Below are 10,467 nucleotides of genomic sequence, written 5' to 3'. Positions count from 1 at the left end.
CCTGCTGTGCTATGGGCCAGGCCCCAGAGGCTGCATTCCCTGAGGGGGAAATGTGGAAAGTGACTGAGTCCACAGCCAGGGGTTGGGGAAGGAAGCCCAAGTAGGCGGGGGACTAGGTGACCCTGCAGCTGAGGCTGTGGGGCAACAGCCCTGCCCAGAGTGGGGATGGAGGCTGAGACCAAGATTCAGAGGTGTCTACAGATGCCAGCAAAGGTGAGCTGAGGCTGGCTCAGCCAGGCAGCACCAGGTCCCGACCAAGAGGAGAGAGAGAGAGGAAAATGCAAGTTTCACCAGCCACATGCCTGGGTGGTGCAGGTCAGCCTCACCAGCTGGACCCGGGAGCCAAGAGTCCTCCTCCCCTCAGAGACCAGGGAGCATTCGGTGAGCACCATAAGAATTTCCTAGATGGCCCCCTTCCAGCATCACCCACGAGACGTGTAAACCACACATACTCCTTCCCCAGCCTGGGAAAAGTAGGGAGCTGGGGTGGAAATCTGAGAGACTGCGCATTTATTGAACTAGACCATTCACATGATTGCATCCCACCCCCCCGGACCAGGTCAGCAATGATTTCACTGGGTGGTTTGCTCCGTTTCTGGCAGGTCCAGACAGTGAACAATCACGAAGATCACATCAGGCATTGAGAAGAAATTAATCAATGTGGCCTTGTGGTCTGAGGAGCCCTAGTGAAGGTGTGTTCTCACCTCACCACCCCGGGCAGCTCGTCCTCCGTCCACCCTCCAATCAGTCCACGTTAGAGGAGACTGGGGCATCTCTGCCCTGTCCTCTCCTTGAACTAGGCCCAGGTTTCACATCCCGTGTAAGTGGACCCCAACACGGAGCACAGAAGGATGAGCAGACCAGACAGACACACGGAGTGCCACCGTCACTCAGGAGAGCTGTCACGGAGGGGAGCAGGTCCTTCTCCAGTCTGTCATGGCCTCCACGAGCCATGCCAGGCTCCATTCTCCTTTAACAACACAGGCCCCATTTTCCAGGGTCTGAGCCATGGAGCTTGGCTTCAGAAAACGGTGTAGCACCGTGCACTGCTGGAGAAAATCCCAGAACCGCATTTAGAGGCCACTATGCTTTCACAGGCTTCGTCGTCTCCGGGGGCCTCAGTGTTGTACAGACTGCTTTCTTTGGGGCTCTGGTCCCTTCTGCAGACACCCCAAGATTACGCCTCTCCCCCTGCATCCTCGACCATACACGGATCCCTTCCCTGCTGGCCAAAGCACATTCCCATTCTCAGGGGAGATCCTAGCAGGCACGGAGAGGGAGGGAGAAGGGCCCGTGCGCTGGAAGGGAGTGTGGGAGTCGCTGTCATGGCAACATCCTTCTGGTCCTCCACGCTGGGTCACTCAGCTCAGGCATCCGCCCAGCTGAAGGTCCTCGCTCTCTTTCCGGGAACAGATGTTGAGATAATTAAAACAACAACAGAACAAAAAACAGACCCAAACTGGTTACTAGGCAACTGAAGCTTCATCCATCTGACTCAAGAGGAACCGCCCCCCCCCCCCCCCCCCCCCCCCCCCGCCCAGAAGACAAAGAAGCGGAAACTCAGCCACCCGATGGATTGCGTGGGAGGCCACGCAGACAGGGCACTGGGACTGTCAGTAAGCGTGCTCGTCACAAGGGTCCCGGGCGTTGTGCGCTCGGCAGCACCCCGTGCAGCGCAGCGCCTGGGCGTGAGGGACCCCAGGGGGACACAGGGGCGGAGACCATGAGGAGGGGATGGAGGCAGAAACCAGACCAAGGAAGGCGCGAGGGACCGCACACACCTCCTGACGCAGGTTACCTACCTGTTCTCTCAAGGCTTCTCTGACACCTGCATTTCAGTTCCACCCATTTGTGCAACGCCTCATTTCGAACAACTCCCACGCGGTGTCACCTTCGCCAGAAAGAGGTTTTCTCTCACCCTTGGGGTGGGAAAATCGGTAGAACATAAAAATGACCATTTCAAGCATGTTTACGTGAAGGGACAGTCGCATCAGCAAGTTCGCGCGCGCCCTGGCGCCACCTTCACCGGCGACCCCACCTCCAGAATTCTCCCTGAGCCCGAACTCTATAGGTTTGTTAGCCTTTAATTAAACACTCCCCAGTGCAGGTTCCCCTCCGCGCCTGCTAACGGCTGCGGCTTAGGGAAAGCCACCGAGCAGGCGACTCGGAGACGCGGAACGACGAGGCGCTGAGGCACCCAGGCAGCGACTGGGGAGAGGCACGGCGGCCAAGCAGAAGGGTCTCGTCCGGGGGCGGTGCGTTTTCGCAGGCCCTCCCCCCCCCCCCACGCGAGGAACCGGGCAGATCCGGCGCCAGGCGGCCTGCCCGCGCGGGCGCAGAAAGGCAGCTCCAGTTTTGAGGCAACAAGCCGCTGCTGCTTTTTCCAAGCACGAAGGGCGGGGGAGGAGGACGGCAGAAAAACCTGCACGGCGCACTACTGCCACCTAGCGGCCACAGAAACTGAGCGCCACACGTTGCGAAAGCAAAGCCATCTTTTCTACCACTCCCCTGCGAGGCGAAGTGCAGATCGAGGCTGTGGGAGCTACGTGGAATGCCGCCGAAGGGCAGAGGAAGCCAGAGAACGGCCCAAGTGGCTCGGCCGAATCGGCCGCCGCACAAAAGCCATTTCGTCGTCCTGCCTCGGAAGTTTGCCAACAGCGGCCGGAAGCCCGCGCCCGGAAGTCCCGGCACCAGGGAGGGAGAATCGTCAGCGCTGCGATCCGATTGGTGCTTTCTGGGCATGCGCGCCGGAGTGGAATGACGTCGGCGCCGGTCGCTGGGCCCGGGCTCCTTAGGGGTCTGCGGACCTGTCAGAAGTACCGCGGGGACGGGGCTATCCCGGTACTGTCAGCAGGTTCCCAGGAGCTCCCACGCCCCACGGGCGACACCTGTACGGGTCCCCTGTTTATTGTCCTCCTCCCCACCCCAGCCAGTGAACACGCCAGTCCCGAAACACACTCGCTGTCCGCCCTCTCAGCCCTCACTCCTCTGATCCCTCCGGGCCCCCCTCAAGGCTCACGAAGATGGCCTCTCCGCCCCAGGAATGTTCTCCTTCTCCCCAAGCGGAGTATCGCCCTGCCCACCCACCTGCCCTGGGCATCAGGAAACGCCGCGCCCCTCCCTGGCGTCCCGAGTAGCTTTCCTCTCACTCAGCGCTCTGAACCGGATGCCCTGGTTGTCCGGCTCCCTCCCTCTAATGCCTCTACATCCACAATATACAGCCTCTTGGGGGCCTCCAGTCCAGACCCCAGGGCCACCTCAAGGTTCACCCCCAATAACAAACACTCCCTTTTTGTATGTGAGCACCAGAGCCTTGATGACGAAATTTTAAAATCTTAACTGAATTCTTTTATGTTAGTTCCACGGCCAGGAGAGAATTGCCTTTCATTTCCACTCATCCTTCCCGCATTATTACAGCTCTCTTCCGGTCTGTTGCAACTGCCTACGAATTCATGGAGAGGACGGTAGCGATCAGGTGGGACTTGCCACAGCTTCCCAAACCCTGTCCTGGCATTCTCTGCCGCCCCTCTGCATACATGCTCCACAGGGCAACCAGCCCCTCAGCTCTGCTCGGGATCCCGCGCCTCCCACCTTCTCAGAGACTTGGCTCCTGCAGTGGAGTCTCCTCTCTCCTGCTCTCTCTACGTGGGAGCATTCCACAATAGAGGGGGGGGGGGGAAACCCACTGCCTTCCCCCAAGTCATCCTGCAGCTACTGGCCCCCAATCTGTACCTTTCAAAGCAAAACTGCTTCAACTTCTCCCAAGGCCGTTAGCTCCTGCGCCAGCTTCAATTAGAGCTTTTGTCCCTCTCTCTCCACTGCGACTGTTCTTGTCAAGGCCTCCCTTAACATCCATATTGCCTGACACCACTCACACTCTGTGCACGTGCTAGGGAAGCTCTGAGGCACCTTTGGCGCTGTGACCATTCATTTCTCCACCTATTTTTTAGATAGATAGATAGATAGAGTTGGGAGGTGTATATAAACTCAATTTCTATTGTATTTGACAACGTGCCAATTTCACATTATGCCCCCTTTGACCTGGATATATGGGAATTTGGGTCAACATGAAAGACAAGCCAAAGAAAGAGTATCCTTTTCAGTCACAGAGGGGGCAAAGGCCCCCCAGAGGAAGTGGCGGCAGAGGTGAAACAGCTCAGACAAGGGACAGGGGTTCAAGAAGTGAGGAGGAGCTCCAGATACAGGAGGGTTTCCCCTCATTCACACGTGGGACTCACAGGGTACACTCTGTACAATGACCCAAGCGCTCTCTTTGAGTGAAGGGATAACTGGAGTGGAGATATATAGCTTTCTGGAGCTGATCTTAGTTCCTGCTATGTTGTAGATGAGATGGAGGGGGGCTGGACTCCCCTATGGGGGATGTAGAATGTGGCTGGGTTCATAACCAGAGGTTCATGAAGGAAGCTTTCACCCGGTAGAGGCTTAGATGACTCTGCAGCTGCACCTGTGGAGGGCACAGTCCTGCCCAGGGGTGGGATGGAGGATGAGACCCAGATGCAGAGGTATTTGCAGATGCCAGCTGAGTGAGGTAAGGCTGAGGCAGCCAGGGAGCACCAGGTCCCCACCAAGAGGAGGGAGACGGAAGTGCAAGTTACACCCGCCTCCGTGCATGGCATCAGCAGCTGGACCTGGGGGGACAAGAGTCATCCTTCCCTCAGAGACCACCCAGGGCACTGTGAGCCACATAGGTGTGTCACAGAACCCCCCACCCCTTTCCACATCATCACACACACCCGTAAGCCACACATACCCTTCCTCATACTGGGGAGGAGTGAGGGGCGAGGCGTGGTGGAAATGTGAGACTGAGCATTCGTAGATAGGGACCATTCAGCGATTGCATCGGACCACGCTTACCTATACCACATTCAATGTAAATGCATGGCTTCCCTCCCCGCTTGCCTTCCAGTCCAGATGAGACTAACGGAACCAAAGCGCCTGGGTGATGCGAGGAGCACGAGTGAGTCTGTGATCCGAGCTCACCATCCCCACCGGCTTTTCCTCTGCCCGCGGTCTGTCCAAGCAGTCATGTTAAAGGAGACTGGGGGTCCTCGTCTTGTCCTCTCCTTTAACTCAGGAAGCGTTTACCATCCACAGACGGACCCCAGGACAGAGGACAGAGAGAAGAGGGGCCCACACAGACACACACAGTGGAGTAGTTGACAAGCGTTGTCACAGAGCTGAGCTGGGCCTCCTCGTGGCCACCCGGCGCCTGCCCTCCACAGGCAATTTCTCCTCGAACAACACAGACGCTCACTTCAGGGCCTGAGTTCTGGATCTGGGCTTCAGAAAATGTATCCAGAGCCAGAGGAGGATGCCTGGAGGATCGCACCTAAAGCCAGTGATTTTTATCAGAAGAAGGAGAGGTTTTCCCTTCTTAATTGTTTGAAGGTAAAGCATGTGAGTTTCCTCCAGAGAGCTGAGGGGCCCAAGTGAGGACCTCAGTAGTTGCTGGCAGAGCCAGCACTATCCCCACACCCCAAGATCTTTTCCCCCCTCTGCTGGGTGCTCAGAACATCTGATCCTCGAGGGAGGGCCTCCCCAGGTCCGCCTAGAGCTGTCACATCCGCAAGTAGGGACCCGGGCTTTTGTTTGCAGAGACCAGCAATCGGGCACCCAATAAAGGACAAGTCTCAGGCCTCCAGTTGCTGTCACTGGTCCCGTGAGTGTGTTCTCCGTGGTGAGAGCCCAGTAGCTTCTGGCTCATGACAACACAGTCATGCAGCACGAACGGTGTTCGACGGGCTTTCTTTATAGGAAGCTAGAGGACTTAGAACGTACTCGCTTATGCCCACTGCCCCACTGGGTTCCTGAAGCTCAGAAAGTCATGCTTTCTACCCCCCCTTCGTCTGAGACAGTGGTGCCCTGAGGCCCTAGAGTCTCTCAGATGGAAACCACGGTCTAGTCCCGAAGAAGCCATCACGCTCTCGTGTCACTCTGGGGAAGGAAGGGGTCGACCTGGAGCAAGGGCTCGGTCTCTTCTTACAGTCGTGGTTCACCGGGCCTCCCTTCCTCATCTGGCCTCCTCTCAGATAATGACCTATCCCTCCCTCCCTCATCCAGCAGGGATAATAAGGAGCTTTGGAAAGATGGGGTTCCCTTCAGAAAGGCGTGGACTCTGTGGCCACAAAGCAATGGCCGAAGTGGCTTTCGGACCGGACCTTGGTCCTTCTCCTGAGAGCGTTCGCCTGAGTTACCGCTCGGCGTCTGACCAGTGGCCCCTGTGTAAGATCTTAGAACAGTCCGGACCTGGGCCACTCCCTGACTTGCAGCCACCCGCCGGAGCCTGCGCCCTGCATCCTCTTCACGGTGATCTGAGGACGGCACTCTGACCCCAGCTTTGCAGGGGCAGAATCACATGGCGCTTCTGTCCTGCGGCTCCATGGCCCAGCCTCTCTGTTCCTCATTGGAAGGACCTGAAAGCCCAGGCTCCTCACCACCGGAGAGGACATGCTGAGGCCAATCTCATGACCAGGACTTAGGTTTACAGAGCATTCTAGTCTATCCAGGCCCCGGCCGCAGACGAGGTTGCCCCGAACCAAGAAACATCTTTGTCGGAGACACCTGGTCTGAATGTCGTGGCCAGATGCCCAACGTCCCCAGACCTGCCACCGCCCCAACCCCCGGCCCCGACACCCAGGGCCCTCAATGGCGGCGCTGCTCTGAGCGTCCCCAGCACGACTCCTGTCCTCAGATGCCACCTCTGCCACAACTTCCCAATCCGTCCCCCCTCTGTTTCACTCTCGTCTGACAACTCAGTGTGGGGCTCTGCCGGGACACCAGCCGTTGAGGCATCTACCTGGAAGATGATGAATCTCTGAAGCCGCTTCTCCGTGGGTCACAGAGGCAGGAATGGGGCGGGAGAGAGGTGATGGAAGACTTGCTCCAACCCCACCGCTGCACGGACCCCACCGCTCTGCCCGCAACTGAAAGACACACCAGTGAGGCTCACCCCAGCTCTCGACTCTGTCATCGAGTCAACGGTCCGCACTATCCACAGGGGTTTCTGGAACCTGCATCCAGTTGTTTTTCAGACCTGCTTTTGGGGACAGAAACTAACATCCTCTGAAAGCACATAGCCACCTGCTTCTACTACCACCCTGTGTCTCTGATTCCTGTCAAGCCAGGTTTCTTGATCGTGTAGGCCACAGTGTGGACTTACTTGGCCACCTCTGGATCCCTCCGCGATGTCCCCCACCCGCGGATCATCCCTTTGCCAAATTCTCCAAAGAGCTCCATGTTGCCAAACCAAAGTACCCAGCGCCGTCTCGGCCACAGTAACAGCCCTCGGTTTCACGATGCTGTGGTTCCTCAGCTTCTGGGACCGCAGCCCACCCTGGCTTTCCTCCTGCCTCCCAGATCTTCACTTCTAAGTCTCCTTGTTGGCCCGTTTCATTTGATCCCGTCCTAAATCTTGTTTTGTTTTTTCCTCCCAGGGTTCCAACCTCTGCTCTGTGCTCTTCTCATTCTATACACGATCCGTGGGCGACGACATCGCCACCCAGAGCTCTACCCCCCCGACTCGTTTCCATCTGTATCCCCATGTATCCCTGTGGCTTCTCCCGTCAACGAGTCCACCGAAGAAATGCCTGCTGGGCCCCAGATCCCCAGTGGGCTGAACCTATGGGGCATCTGCACTCAGAGGTCCCACAAGCCTTGCCAATCTGCAGACGACCCCAGACCTCCATTCCCTCCTCTCGGGTGGACACCACCATCCACCCAATGCCTTAAGGCAATATCCTGGGGAGGTTGCTAGGTGTGCTCTCCATCGCCCTCCCCCCCCCCCCCCCCCCGCCTCGCCCCGCCTCGCCCCGCCTCTCTGGGACCTGCTCAGGAAAAGGCTATGCCATCATCCTCGCGTTGCCACAGGTGTTCGCAAAGTCGCCTGTGAGGGCTCCTCCTCCGCAGATACACTCTGAGCACGTCCTCACAAAGCTCCTGGTTCGGGTGCGTTCCCCACAGGAATTCCCGAGGACACCTGGGCCCTTCAATACACCTGGGGGACTGACATCCCCATCTTCTGTAAGAACCCCCTGTGTAAACTCGATGAATGAGGCACAACAGTAAGCCCGGGATTTGGAATATGGAGTTGAGTATCTGGAAGCAATCTCTCAAGGAGAAAGTTTGGGGAGGCACGTGTCCTTGGGTGAGCATGAAACAAGGGGCTGCCCAATTTTACTTTTCATCATAAATACCCCGAGCTGTTTGGGCTCTTATCTGAGCATGGGAATGAGTTTGAGAACATAAAGTCTAAGAGAAAGTTAAAAAACACAACTCAGTAAACTTGGCAGATAAGCCTGACAGCCGAGCCATTGCCATCAATGGATACAAATCTCAGCCAACGCATTTTCAAAGAATTATTGGGATCTGTCCGATGAAGTTGTCTATTTTCTCCGATCTTAAAGTAGCTAAGCACAAGGGATCTTGACAGGAAATAAGAAGTCTTACGTCTCGTGAGCAAACTTTGTAGGGTTTTAACTTCACACTTTGGTTTTCGGGAACATTGAGAGCAGCCAGTACAATGGCAGTTTTAAAGCCCGCGTTTACTCTGACGTGTTTTTCCTTTCCTCACAGCCTATGAGATCGGCCAACCACAGCAGGTAATGGTGAAAACCTGCGGGCCTTGTAAGGGGAGTCTCAAAGTTCTGACTTGAGGGTTTCGCCTTAAGGATGGTTCTGTTTCCACGGCTGCAAACTAGGTTTTCATAGAAGTTTCCAAATAATGCTCTCGCTGGGGCCACATTCCAGACTCTCTACCTCAGACTCCCTGGGGATGGAGCACCTGCATCTGTCCCTCTTTTTGTTGTTGTTGTTGTTTTATTAATAATTTTTTTATGTTACTTCCAGTATAGTTAAGATAGTGTTATATAAGTTTCAGGTGTAGAGTACCGTGACTCAACAATCCCATACACCACCCGGTTCTCATTAGCAGAGGGGCACTAATTAATCCCCCCACCCACCTCCCCTCCGCCTACCGTCAGTTTGTTCTCTATAGCTAAGAGTTTGTTTCTTGGTTTGTCTCTCTCTTGTCTCTTTTTCTCCTTTGCTCCTTTGTGGCTGTTAAATTCCACGAGTGAAATCATATGGCCCTTGTCTTCTGACATATTTGGCTTAGCATCATCCTCTCTAGCTCTACCTGTGTTATATGCAAATGGGAAGATGTCTTTCCTTTTTATGGCTGAGTAATATTCCATTGTATATATACCACATCCTCTTTATCCATTCATCTATCCATGGACGCTTGGGCTGCTTCCATGCTTTGGCTATCGTAAACAATGCTGCTATAAACATAGGGGTGCATGTACCCCCCCAAATTAGTGTTTTTCTATTTTTGGTTAAATGCCCAGCAGTGTGATTGCTGGACTATAGGCAGTTCTATTTTCAACTCTTTGAGGAAACTCCATACTCTCTTCCAGAGTGGCTGCACCAGTCTGCCTTCCCACCAACAGTGTGAGAGAGTTCCCCTTTCTCCACATCCTCGCCAACGCCTGTCGTTTCTTGCGTTTTTGACTTTAGCCGTTCTGACTGGTGTGAGGTGGGATAGCTCACTGTGGCTGTGATTTGCATTTCCCTGATGGTATGTGATGCTGAGCATCTTTTCACGCGTCTGTTGACCGCCTGGATGTCTTCTTTGGAGAAATGTCTGTTCATGCCTTCTGCCCATTTTTAAACTGGATTATTTGTTTTTCAGGTGTTGAGTCCTCTTTGAGCTGCTCCAGGAAAGATTCGATGTGCAGCTGAGGTTGAGAAACATCGCTGAACTTTCCCGGTCCTGGTTTAAAGAGAATCTTGGAGTCTACAGCCATGTGTACTAATACTGAAATTAAAAAAAATTCCTCCTGTGTCTTCTCTTGCAGGAGCTTTTTATTTATTTTTTTTAATTTGAGTCTACTTGACACACAATGTTACGTTAGTTGCAGGCGTATATCACAGTGATTCAACATATCTAGTGTCACGCTCTGCTCCCCAGTAGCGTAGCTACCATCTGTCACCAGACAATGCTGTTAGAGCATCACTGACGATATTCCCTATGCTGTGTCTTCGATCCCGTGACTTTTTCATTCCTTCACCGGAAGCCTATATCTCCCCCGAGCCGCCCCCGCCCCGCTCACTCCAACTTCCCCATCCACCCACCCCCTTCCCTCTGGCAGCCATCAGTTTGCTTTCTGTATTCATAGGTCAGGAGCTATTGGTGACATATTTACTTTACAGCCATATTGAGAATAATTTCAAGGACTCAGGGGTGTGTTTATGCGCCAATGTCCCCTTCTCTACAGGACACTCAGGCAGGCGGAGGGGAGGGAGAAGGGCCTCAAGGATGGAAAGGCTGCGGCATTTCCACTGTCCTGGTTACCCCTATGCCATGGATCCCCACTGGCTTGCTGAGTGAGGCAGGGGACCCTGTGTGTGTGTGTGTGTGTGTGTGTGTGTGTGTGTGTGTGTGTGTGT

General features: G+C 54.9%; 1 long non-coding RNA gene across 1 annotated transcript; it reads right to left on the bottom strand.

Moving 5' to 3' along the window:
* Positions 1-493: 493 nt before the first annotated feature.
* LOC112819249 (uncharacterized) lies at positions 494-2,617 on the bottom strand. Its single transcript, XR_003206790.2, has 2 exons — positions 1,803-2,617; positions 494-1,399 (listed from the first exon to the last, which is right to left on the bottom strand). It is a non-coding gene; the product is annotated as an uncharacterized lncRNA (long non-coding RNA).
* Positions 2,618-10,467: the final 7,850 nt, after the last annotated feature.

Source organism: Callorhinus ursinus, unplaced genomic scaffold (genome assembly GCF_003265705.2).
Source record: "Callorhinus ursinus isolate GAN/ISIS: 27379988/994484 unplaced genomic scaffold, GSC_fseal_2.0 scaffold1367, whole genome shotgun sequence".
Classification (NCBI taxonomy): domain Eukaryota; kingdom Metazoa; phylum Chordata; class Mammalia; order Carnivora; family Otariidae; genus Callorhinus; species Callorhinus ursinus.
This window is presented reverse-complemented; position numbering and strand designations above follow the sequence as displayed.